The sequence below is a fragment of the Ambystoma mexicanum genome, chromosome 12, assembly GCF_040938575.1.
Source record: "Ambystoma mexicanum isolate Mex_15411 chromosome 12, UKY_AmexF1_1, whole genome shotgun sequence".
Taxonomy (NCBI): Eukaryota; Metazoa; Chordata; class Amphibia; order Caudata; family Ambystomatidae; genus Ambystoma; species Ambystoma mexicanum.
The window spans coordinates 185,109,594-185,122,121 of record NC_090936.1 but is presented as its reverse complement, the minus strand read 5'-3'; the positions used below and the strand labels follow the sequence as shown (position 1 = coordinate 185,122,121).

General features: G+C 46.2%; 1 protein-coding gene across 2 annotated transcripts in view; it reads left to right on the top strand.

The window, feature by feature from the left end:
• LOC138513424 (carbohydrate sulfotransferase 1-like) overlaps positions 1–12,528 on the top strand; it is a 310,424-nt gene that overhangs the window by 167,753 nt on the left and 130,143 nt on the right. The gene's annotated exons all lie outside the window — the stretch shown is intronic.

Genomic DNA, 12,528 nt, shown 5'->3' with positions numbered 1-12,528 from the left:
TGAAGGGTGCTGTATCCCCCACCCAATCCTCAAAAAAAGAGGTGGTGAAGTGAACCTAAATCGCAGCGCAGGGCACAAGTCGAGGGTGCATGTGGGTGAACAGCATCCTCCCACCTTTTCAGATGGTCGGACACCGTCCCCTCTGGGTATTTTAAGAAAAATAGGTAAAACAAGACACTTTGCTTTGTGTTTTTGAAATGTTAAGAGTTTTCTTGTTGTAAGCACGGTGGGGAGTTGAATCGCAGTCACCAGGTTCCCAGGATGGAAACAACCACAAACGCCTTTCTTGCAGATTTTATGTTCCAAATGAAAAGAGTTTGGCAAAGTTGCCCAACAGCCCCCAAAAAGCCCACTCTGCTGCCTAAGCACAGCAGAGCGGGGCTGGAAATGGGCTGATATGAAATATATCTAGCACTTGGACCCTGTGGCCTGGGAGCGGGAGAAGGAGTGGCGCCACTCTGCCACACGAGAGCCCACACTGATGCTGAAGCGGAACGGGGTTGGAAGCTGGCTATTCCCACTGTTCCTCATGCTGTCCTCCTGCTGTGACAGCAGCCCCCCAGCCCCTCGCCTTACTGTTCACCTCGTTCCCTACCTCCCTATCTCTTAATGGGCTTAGTGACTACATTGGGCCTCATTACGACCCTGTCGTTAAGGGTTTAACGGCGCTGTAAAAGGTGTCGGCGCCGTTAAACCCTTAACGCCTGATTACGAGGTCCCTTTGCGGGACCCGACCTTAACGCCTGCTTTCAGCAGGCGTTAAAGTAGGGTGCCGCAAAGGGACCTTGGTGCTAAGTACGGTGCCGCAATTTGCGGCACCGTACTTAGCGCCTTCCCCATTCCCATTGAGCCCTATGGGGCAAAAATGGGAATGGGGAAGGGCCCATGGTGAATGGGGAATTACCGCCCGCCAACCTTGGAATGGGGCGGTAATTCCGCCATTCACCATGGCGGACCCCGGCATGGACCATGGTGCTAGTAGCACCATGGTTTAGCGCTGGGGTCGTAATGAGGCCCATTGTCTCAGGAGGATAGCTCAGCAGAAGCATGCTTGCCTTGGAAGTAAGACAACACAGAGCACCACAGGTTCGATCCCTGGTCCAGGCTTAAAAACCTCTGGGTATTAAGCACGTTATAAATAACATATCATATCATATAATTGGATTAATGATTGAGGAAACAGTTGGAAGAGACTCTATGGAGAGAGAATGGTGTGATCCCTCCATCGGCCCGCCTCTCTTACCTTTCAACAGTTACCTTGATATCGGTCTACTGTTTGACTCACCCATGAATATGATTTTAGTGGAACTGGCTGTTTGATGGCAAGTTATATTTATAAAGACCGGTTGTCCATTAAATCGACATTGTCACAGCTGGTTTGCACGTTTGCGCTTTATATTACACATATCCATCCTTGGAAACATGCTCTGTGACCTGAAGAAGTAACATAAGATAATAAAAGACACAACACGTGAGGGAAGGAGTGCCTGCAATTTGCTCAGTTTTATACTTCTACTGGGAGGGCAATTGTCCTATACGTTTTACATGTTTTATTTTGCCAGATATTTGATCTAAATGGTTTTAAGAGGGAGAACGTACTATTCTCCTCTTCTCTGTGAATATGTATCTTGGAAAGAGAGGAACTGTGGGCTTTTTGCCTATGAGCTCTCCTACTTATCTTTTTTTCAACTGGAGTAAAAAGGTTAAATAGAGATATAATAGATCTTACCTTTGAACTTTTATCTGCTGACACAATTAAGGAGTGGCTACCGGATTAAATCCCTTCAACCCACTGCAATAACATCACATACTGGAAATGTTGGCCTTAGCAGGAGAGCGTACCAAATCAGGTGGATCCCTCTACAGGGAATAAATCAAGAAACAACAACAGCATAAACAAAAAGAGTATGCTGCTGATTAAGGACACTTTGGATGCCTATTTAAGACAAGTGACAGGCATATTGGAGTGAAAATGGCTGAGGACTGAAAAGCATTATTATATGATATCACTGGTGTAGACAGTCAGCCTGCTAGTTGCATTGAAGCTTTGCCGATTGCAGGGCCAACTAACATAATTGCTCAATCCCAGGGAGACACCGTAATGAACAGGACTGAGCTAACTAATAAGACAGCCCAAAACTAAGACACGTTTAAGTTGACTCAGATGCTTAGTCCGGTAAATCCAACTAATTTGGTCCCTGATGCTCTTAGATACCCACGCTCAGTAACCTTATCTCCCTTGGAGGCAAACCATAAAGGCTTAGTGTGACGAAATTACTTCTGCCCCACAGGAGTACAAGAATGAATGTCTGAATCGACTGCTCAGCCCACACACGTCTACAAAACAAGAGTGATCCCAATCATAAAGGTGAAACAGGCACGAGCACAGGTAATAGATATACCTCCTTTGCAATATTATTACGAATTAATTTATAATGCGCTGAAAAGGGGGAGTGGCCTGAGCTCATGCAGTATGTATGCGACTGTGAAGCGCTCCCAATGAGATCCTTAATAGATCATCATTGCGGCGACTAGCGTGACGCCTTTGTACTTTTGTGGATACCAACTTGAAGGGGAAACTAGCATCCACCTTCTCAACTTTGACCTGCCAACAATTGGAGCAGTGCATTGAAAGAAACTCAACTCGAAGGCTGAGCCCCCAGGTGATCTAAAATGGCTGCTACACGGGCCCAGTGAAATTTCCTGAACATCCTGTGTAGGCGGCTCGGCCAGGCTGCTCGCACTGAGCTACCTTGCACCGGAATCCATAACACTCAACAGATTGCCTGCCGGGATCAGTTACTGCTGCTGTCAACACTTGCTGTATATTGCCAACCTTTGGGGGACGCGTGAGCTGGAAGCGAGCTACTCCATTGCCCACGTGGAGTCATGGGGAGACCCTGCGCTAGTGGCTGTCCCTTCAGAGCGCCATTGGCTTGGAGCGTGGGTGGCCACATTGGACCTGCAACATACATGCTGGGGAAGATTGGTCAGGAGCCTGCTGTCACCTGCTGAACTACAGGTTTAACTATTAGCATAGTCTTGGGGCCTAGAAGACCTGCCCATTCTGGGGATTCTCAGAGGTACGGAGGGACTGTGCCTGGCCACGACCTGCTACACTTTATTGCACCGGGACACACAACATACCAAGGCCTGCCGACGAGACAATCCTCTGCTATGTAGCCTACCCAAAATAAAGGCATGCCTACAATTATGCAATTGTTTGCCAGCAAGGCCAAGCAAAGTAATGCACCTCAGGCGGAGAGCCCGGATCAACCATTGCCTCATGCACCATCACAGGACCCTTGCAAGGACCAAGTATTGGCAGTCATAGCCGCACTGCGATCCTCACTTGAGACCAGGGTAGATGAAGTTAAAATTGACATCCAGATACTTCGGCAGGACGTCAGACACTTAGCCGAGAGGGTCACAACTGTGGAAGGGTTAATAAAGGAGACTGCAACCACTACGAAAGACCTCGAAGTGCAGGTCAAGGAACTGGAAAGGCAAAACGCGACATTGAAACTGTGAGTGGAAGATGCTGAAGGCAGTTCGCGCAGGAATAATGTATGGGTGCTGGGTCTTCCAGAGGGAACAGAGGGATCGAACCCAAGGTCCTACATTGAAAATCTGCTACTACAAGAGAATGGTCCTGGGAAACTATTGCAGGGATTTTCAGTTGAAACAGTGCATTTTTCCCTACAGAAGAGACCACCACCTGGGTTGCATCCCAGACCAGTGATTGCTAAGATCCTCAACTTTCGCGATAGAGAAGTGATACTGCAATATTCTAGAGAAGGAGGTGAGATACTAAGGGGCAGCTCCAAGATTGAAATCTACACAGATTGTACACTGGCAGTTCAGAGGGCTAGAAACAAAATTGTGTCCACAAAGGCATGGCTTAGACAACTGGGAATCAAGTACATGTTTATATACCCTAAAGATCATATACAACGGCAGGGTGCAATTCATGGACAGTCCTAAGGCTGTGACCATGTGGATGGATCACAGTAATCTGTCCAGCAAGAGTGACGCTGAGTCATGACACAGGCTTTTTCTATTTTGGACCCTCACCACAATGCCCGGGATCAAACTGAATCGATTTGCCTGTTGTTTTTTGGCATCCTTCCTTTTGTTCTTTTGATCTAGCTCATGTACTGCAGTTTTTCCAGCTCCCTGGAAAGGCTGGCATCTCCTGGGCCTTATTTTGGCCTTTGTAGATACTGAGATGATGGCGGCTCAATGCTGCAAACAATGTCCTTTTAATTCATAGTGGGGGGGTGAGACCCAGTCACCCACCGCTGGACTTATTGAACCACCCACAGTTGACACTGGGCACCAGCCTGTTGCTGGTTCCTTCACCTGGTACACAATGGCCGAGCCCGGCCATAGAGATACAGGACTGCCGGAACAACCAGGATTTGTTGGTCAATATGTCAAAGTTTTGTGGTTGATGTGGTGTTCTTGTTCTATCCATACAAGATGGCTCACAGGGGTCGCCGTCTGGCTGTTTAGACTTGTGCTGAAATTGTTGTCTTGGAGCAATTGCAATGTTGTAACTAGCACTGGGAACCAACATGCTGGCGTGCCTGCTCTGGTGTGTACGCTGAGGAGGGGAATGGCTACGGGCGAGAATCATTGGGCAAGCGGAGGACTGTCTGACAAGGGATACATCAATGGCTGCCTTTAGAATATTGACCTGGAATGGGCGAGGCCTGGGCGCCTACCTCTGCAGAAACAGGATGAAGTGAAAATATCCATAGCATTACTCCAGGAGATACACCTGCTACCGGAGGAGCAGGAGGCACTTCTGAACCACTGGGTGGGGGGATATGGTGCTACATACTCCAAATTTGCCAGAGGGGTGCTGATCTGGATTGATGGGTTGCTGCCATTTCAATTACTGGAGGTTGAGAGGGATAGGGAAAGGAAATACATAATTGTCTGAGTTTACCTTGATCACAGGGAAATTTGTATTGTCAACTCATACTTCCAAACCATTGGATCCCGTCACATGTACATATGCTGTGTAAACCTGGTGACACTAGGCAAAATGGCTTCATTTTTTGGGGTAGAGACTTTAACTGTGTTAGGGAAGCAGAGCTTGATAGATCCTCTCCCACCAGTTGCGGCTCCTCCCCAGCTTCCATTGCTCTGAATGCGACACTGACTGATCTCGACCTAGTGGACATCTGGAGGGTATTACACCCAGTAGCCAGAGGTTATTCCTTTTACACATCACCTCATGAGCTACATACCCGCATTGACTAGTTTTTTGTTGGGTTGGGGAACCTTATAGAATTTAACAGTGCAGAATACCTGGGTTGCACAATGTCGGACCACTCCCCACTGAGGTTGGAGTGGAGCCTTGCAGCCCCTAAACCACCTATCCTGAAGTGGCGCATGCCTGTGGGGGCTCTAACGGATGTGGATTTTAAGAAGTCATTATTAGACCCCCTAATCAATTTCTTTGAACACAATATTGGGAGCCTAGATAGCTGGGGCACCATCTGGGAATCCATGATGGTTGTAATCAGGGGCGAGGTCATAGCAAGCACAGACAGCTTTCGCTTAGAGCTGTCTCTGGTCTTAGAGTCCACAGAGGAGAAGATTAGAGCTTTGGAAGTTCAACACCCAGGCCAACGGTCAGTGGAGGGGAAACTGTTTGAAGCTTGCTCCTGGTGTCAGGAAGCATGGGGTTACTGACCAAATTCAATTATGCCATTCGGGTGGCACGTGCCCACGCAGATGGGCATATACCTGGGAGTCTCTTAGCAAGCCTCTGCAAGCAGGAACACCCTAGGCCCTTAACTACACTACTCCATTAAAAGTGTGGGGCTCCATGGAGAGCCCAACAAGCAATCAATGACATGTTCACTTCCTACTACACTCACCTGTACAGACATGACCACCAAGTCCCACAGAAAGACTTGACTGGGGCATTTTCATTGATCCACCTCCCGAGGCTCAAGGATGACCAAATAACCTCCCTAGACCTACCCATTACCGTGGAAGAATTGGGCGAGGCAGTTGCTTCCCTTTCCACTTGTAAAACGCAAGGCATGGATGGACTCCCCCCAGAGTTTTACAAAGCATATAGCTCCACCCTAATCCAAATACTGCTGCAGGTCTTTGGAGAAGCCTAGGACACTGGCATGCTCCCAGCGGGCATGAGAGAGACCTTAGTGATACCCATCCCTAAATCAGGGAAGCCAATGAATAGATGTGACTCCTATTGGCCCCGAGCAATGTTGAAATATGATCTGAAGATACTTACAACAGTGCTGGTGACACGTCTCCGTATAGTCATCTCTACCCTGGTACATATGGACCAAACAGGGTTTGTGAAGGGTCGAAACAAAACCCTGAACTTCCGTAGAATTCCACATATCATTGACCAAACAAATGAATGTGAAGAACCTTACGTGGTGGCATCTTTGGGCGCCATCAAAGCCTTTGATTCAGTCTACTGGGAATGGTTACTTGACTCACTACAGAATTTTGGGGTGGGAGAAGGATTCTTCCAAAGGGTAAAACTCTTGTACACCTCCCCAACAGCCAGGATTACCCTCTTTCACCCATGCTATACATTTTGGTCATGGAAACCCTAGTTGCATTTCTATGTCAAGCATACCTAGAAGCAGGCGGTACGATTGGGGCCAAAAAACATCTGATATCACTCTATGCGGATGATGTCCTGCTGGTATACAGTCTTTTAATCGGAAAAAGATTCATATAATCTTTTTCCATCTAAATGTATTCATTGAAATGCTTTTCCATCGAAATGAATATTCATTGAATTTTTTTTAATTGAATTTCCAACTCGAACATACCTTAAAAATAGATGTATGGTTGTCTGGGTTGGACATTTAATGGGTCGAGGAAAGGGATCAATTTTGAAATTGGGGATTTGGGAGTTTTGAGGGAACCCCCACCCAATAGAAAATAAACACTACACAAGTTAGAGGGAGCTGTCCAGTGCTGAAATACATTTTAACTGTACTGAATCGATTTCAGCACTGGACAGCTCCCTCTGACTTGTATAGTATTAGTAAGCAATTTCAGGACTGGGGACCTTTATTTTATTTTATTGGGGGTTTGAGGGGCCCATTAAAAAATAAAATAAAAGTGTCAAGTGCACTCGCTGACACTATACAAATTAGAGGGAGCTGTCCAGTGGTGGATTAGATTGTTATTTTTTGTACTCAGCTTCAGTTCTGGACAGCTCCCTATAATGTTATAACGTTATGCAGGTTGCCTGATATGGGACTCCCATGGGAGCCTTACTCCTTTAAATATCTGAGGATTCACATTACACATACACCAAAGGACACACACAACCATAAAACTCTTTGGGTGGTCGATTGCCTCAAGAAATCCATGTCTTTCTTTGTCCCGGCTACTGTTGTCAGTAATGAGAAGAATTGCCATAATCAAAATGATTGTGCTCCCCAGGTTTTTGTACAGTTTTACAAATGTATACTATTACATTGGGCTTGCTTTCTTCCACCTCCTTGATTCACTAATCAGAAACTTCCTCTGGGGCGCCGGACGTCACAGGTTTGCCCCCAATGTGTTATGCTCGCCTTAAAAGGATGGGGGAGCGCAGCTGCCAAAGCTTGAGTTTTATTATTTAGCTGCCCAACTAAGCTTTGTCTCGAAATGGTTAGCAGATGCCCACACACCCGAATCAATACTGGTCCAGCAGCTGGTGGCTGCAGCCAGGCTTAAAGAAGCTTTATGGATCCCGGAGAGCTGCATGAACACCCTCCCAATGCTGGTTAGCCTGGGAAGGCAGATTTGGTCCAGAGTGAGGAAGGTACTCAAGGTGGGTTGATCCTACTCGCCTAATGTACCAATGGTGGCTGATGTGTGAACGTACAGGAAAGACCTGGGTGTTGCAAGGCACTGGGAGGAATGGGGTATATATACGTAGGGGGACATGGATTAAAATGGCTAGTTTAGAGACATGGACAGCCTAGCACAACAGTCTGGTCTATCCAAGGGACAGTTCTTGAGACACATGAAAGTATCGGGGGTGTCGAGACATAGATGGAGCGAGTGACCCACTGAACCTGAGGCGGCATCGCTTTTCTATTAATGTACACACTAGCACTAGAGGACGGCTGGAGACCTGAGTCCAGGTTATATGGCTGCCTACTGGGTGGCAATAGCTTTAGAAGCCCAGGCCTGAAACTGAGATGGGAGGCAGAAGTGGGTTCTGGAATCACTGATATAGAGTGGGAAAGGACGTTTGAGTTCCATAGAAATGTGTGCCAGAAATCAATGTGATTTACTGCACATACATGACCCCTAGTAGAGTAGCTAGAATCAGTAAATATACGTCACCGACTTGTCCCTGGTGCTATCAGGACAACGCAGACATAATTTACATGTTTTGGAATTGCATTAAAGAACAAGCTTTCTGGTCCCAAATTGTACAGGCCCTCAAGGCGGCTCGTATAAGAAGATCCTCCTGGAGCCCACTGGAGTGCTTACTTGGTGCAACCGCCAGAAAAAGGTAAACACAAACATGTCATCAGATTCATGGACCTAGCATGCATAATTGCAAAACTGCAAATTGCCATGCCCTTTGTGTTTCCAAAGGGCCCCCAATTTAAACTATGGCCTCTGGATTGTGAAACTTGATGTGAGGCAGAAACAAAAGCATGGGCTATGTCACTACTGTCTCACAATGAGGTGCTCGCCGAAACCTTTGCAACCTGGAAGGCACTGGTCGTCACCATGTTCCATCCGTCTGATGATAAACCCCCATGATAGACTTGCCTTAACCACCTTTTTGCAATAACTGTAGCCCCCAATGATCTATGTGGAATTGCGCTCACTAACAGTTCACCCTCCCGGCAAGTGGTCTTACGTCACCCGCAGTGCAGCACAGTCTTCTACCTTGGAGAGTTGTTTCATTTTTGCCTGTTGTGCAAGCCTGGTTAATGTATGGAATGTTTATTTGAAGTTTGGTTTATATGCATAATGTTTTGTTCTATGTCTTGTCATAGGGCTAGACAATGGTAACTGTTGATGTACACTGCTGTCATTTTTGCTGGTGCCCCTGCATTATCACCCTTGGCTTTATAATTTAATGAACACATGTAAAAATAAATAATGCACTGAAAACCTCAAGGAAGCACCAAAGCTCAGAATAGCTGATAAACAATAGATAAATAAAAAATGATGGGCCTCATTACGAGTCCGGTGGTAACCGCAGCGGTAAAACCGCCTGGTTACCACCGGACTCATATTACCATTCCGCCTCCGTGACTCCCGGAAATACCAGGGCATTACGACCCTAGTGTCCTGGGAATCCCGGAGGCGGAATGGTGTAAATCCCCATTCCCATTGAGTCCTATAGGACTCAATGGGAATGGGGAAGTGGAAACACCGGCACCATCTCGTGATGGTGCTGGTGTTTCCACGTCCGTCTTCAGGTGGGAGGTGTTCAACCCGCCAGGTCAGACTTGGCGGGAAGATCACCTCCCGCCTGCAGGACTCGGGATCGGGCGGTCCGGAATTAACAGTGGCGGCGGGTTTACCGCCACTGTTAATTCCGGACCGCCTGACCTGTAATGAGGCCCGATGTCTAATCTGAAGCAAGACTTAACAAAGATCAAGACAAGGAAAACACTGGGCCTCATTATGACCCTTGTGGAATGGGTTTACTGGCACCAGTAATGGTGTTGGTGCCGGTAAACCCATTCCGCCCTATTACGAGATTCGATTGCGGGACCCGGAACAGACGTCTGGTAAAACCAGGCGTCCTTTCCGGGTCCCGTGAGGGGACCAAGGAGCTAATAAAAGGCCTGTTATTACTGGGCCCGTTATTAGCTCCATCCCCATTCCCAATGAGCCCTATGGGGGAGCAAATGGGAATGGAGAATGGTTTTGTGAATGAGGAATTACCGGGTCCTCCAAGGTTGGAATGACCCGGTAATTCCTCATTCACAGACCACAGACCCAGACACGATTTTGGAGGCAGCCATGGCGCTAATAGCACCATGGCTACCTCCAAACTCGTAATGAGGACCACAATCAGCATAAGAGCAATGTCTCAAGTCTCTTCTTGAATTTTGGTAGCTCAGAGATGAGTCTGAGTGCAAGGCAGAGCTGGTTCCATAGATTACGTGCTATGGCATCAAAAGAACAGCCTCCACAGCGCGCCAACTTAAAATGTGGAGTTTGTTTGTTTGTTTGTTTGTTTGTTTGTTTTATTCACTTATAATGCGCACCAGACCCGAAGGTAGCCGGGCACAACAGTACAGAAAATGCGAAGCTTAAGTTACAGGGTCGGGTCATGGGTTGCATACAGTATACGGATACAAAATACAATATATCACAGGTAGGCGACAATTGCATTTTACACAAGAAATACATACAAAATACAATAAAGATAGTATATATACAGGTCTGTAGTCTGTAGCAATGCTTTGGCAGAAGAGCGCAGTTGCCTGCTAGGTCTGTAAGGAATGATGCGATTCTAAAGGTACTGAGGAGCACTGCCATGTACACATTTGTGTTTTATTCTGGCTTCAATCGGAAGCCAATATAGTTTTCTCAAGTTGATCTAAATGTGCCGGTGACGAGGAATGTCCGCAACCAACTGAGCAGTGGTGTTCTGCACCACTTGCCAGCGTTTAAGATCTGTCGTAATCAATTTTAGAATTAATGATGCCCTGGCAATAGTACCCTTATGATAATCAGACAACAAGGGATGTAACTGTCTCAAAAGTCAAAGATATTAACTACCCGAGCTACTGGTGACATTTATATGTTCAACCATAGACATGGTTTTGTGTCAAGGCTGACTCTAAGAGATTTCACTTTGCGCATGGTCCTAATGGAACAGTTGTCAACAGTGAAGGAGTCATAGCTTTTGTCAAATAATGTTGTCTTCGCAGCAGATGAAAACAGGAGTAATTCAGTCTTTCCACTGTTAAGACACATGCCATCGGCTGTCGCCCACTTTTGCAATTTTGAGAAAATCAGATTCAGAGCTTTCGTGTCGGTTTGATAGTCACCTGACAACTCCATCAGGATCTGGGTGTCAACAGCATAATTCTCAAAGGCAAAGCCATAATTAAGAAGAAGATCATGTAAGGGCTTCATGAAGACATTAAAGAGCACCTAGGCCATGGTAGAGTACTGAGGGACACCACAATCAAGTGGAAGATCGGGGGCAGAAAACTGTCCCAGCACTACCCTAAACGTTCTGTCCTTAAGAAAGGAAGGAATCCACCTTACAGCCTCAGGACTAAAACTGGCATCCTTGGTCAATCTATCGCCCATAATCTCAAAATCCCCAAGGTCAATAGCTGCATTCAGGTCTAGAAACACAAGAAGACCTGCCTTGCCTCGATCGAGCAACTGGAGAAGTGCTGAATGATGATGAAGCATAGCCATTTTGGTTCCACCTGACCTCCGGTAGCCAGACTAATGCAACCCAAGAAAACCATTTCTGTTGATAAAACCAAGCATTTGTTTCTATGCAAGATAATCAAGAAGCTTGAGTAAAAATGTAGTCTTGGTAATTGGCCTATAGTTAACTTGATCTGTGATATCCAAAGAAGGTTTTTTCAAAAGTGGAGTTACACAAGTTTCTTTAAGAAAGGTAGTAGTATAATTGTTCCTAAAAAAGGAATTTCAAAAAAGCACAAAGTACAGGCGTAAGGAGTGCAGAGCATTCCTTGATTCTAATAGCTGGACAGAAATCCGCAGAACAGGTAAGTAGGCTTCAAAATCTTCGGAGCCTATGCAACCTCGTGCTCACTGACTTCTCTAAAGTGAAACAAAGGTAGAATCTGCAACTGCAGGGGGTGTACATGAAAATGACAATCCATAAGAGGAGGAGTCAGCACTGTCTCGGGAGGATAGCTCATCAGCAATGTGCTCGCCCTGGAAACAAGACGACACAGTGCAACACAGGTTCGATCCCTGTGTCTGCGCTTAGAAACCTATGGGTATTAAGCGCGTTAGAAATAATCTACCTTATCATATGATATAATTTTTCCCTAAGTGCCTGAAATTTAACATGGTGTTTATTTTTAATGGAAGTACACCACCCCATACAGGGATCCGGCAGATTGTTATTGGAGATGGATGTTTCAAGTTCACGTAAGACAGAGAACAGTTCACTGCAGCTATTCTTTGCCTGTGAGATGCATGAGTCAAAATGAGACGTTTTGCATTTAAAATGCCTTTGTTATAATTGGCTACAGCTTTTTTGAGCAAACAATGGTCAGACTCCTCGTTTGTTGTAGCCCATTGTTCTACACTTGGTCCTACACGTAATTATGCTAAAATTTGTCAAATTATCAGAGAACCGTGATTTTTGAGATATGTGTGGTCGAACTCTTCTTACAGCCAAAGGGGCAAGAGAGTTGAGTGTGGTAGTAAGCGTTGTTTTTTTAGTGTCGAAAATGAAGTCAGGCTTTGCGTCAACTTGGAGATCAGCACCAAGATGAGCAGGGAATGGCGCCATGACTGGAGGAGTGACTTTCCTTAAAATGTCACTAT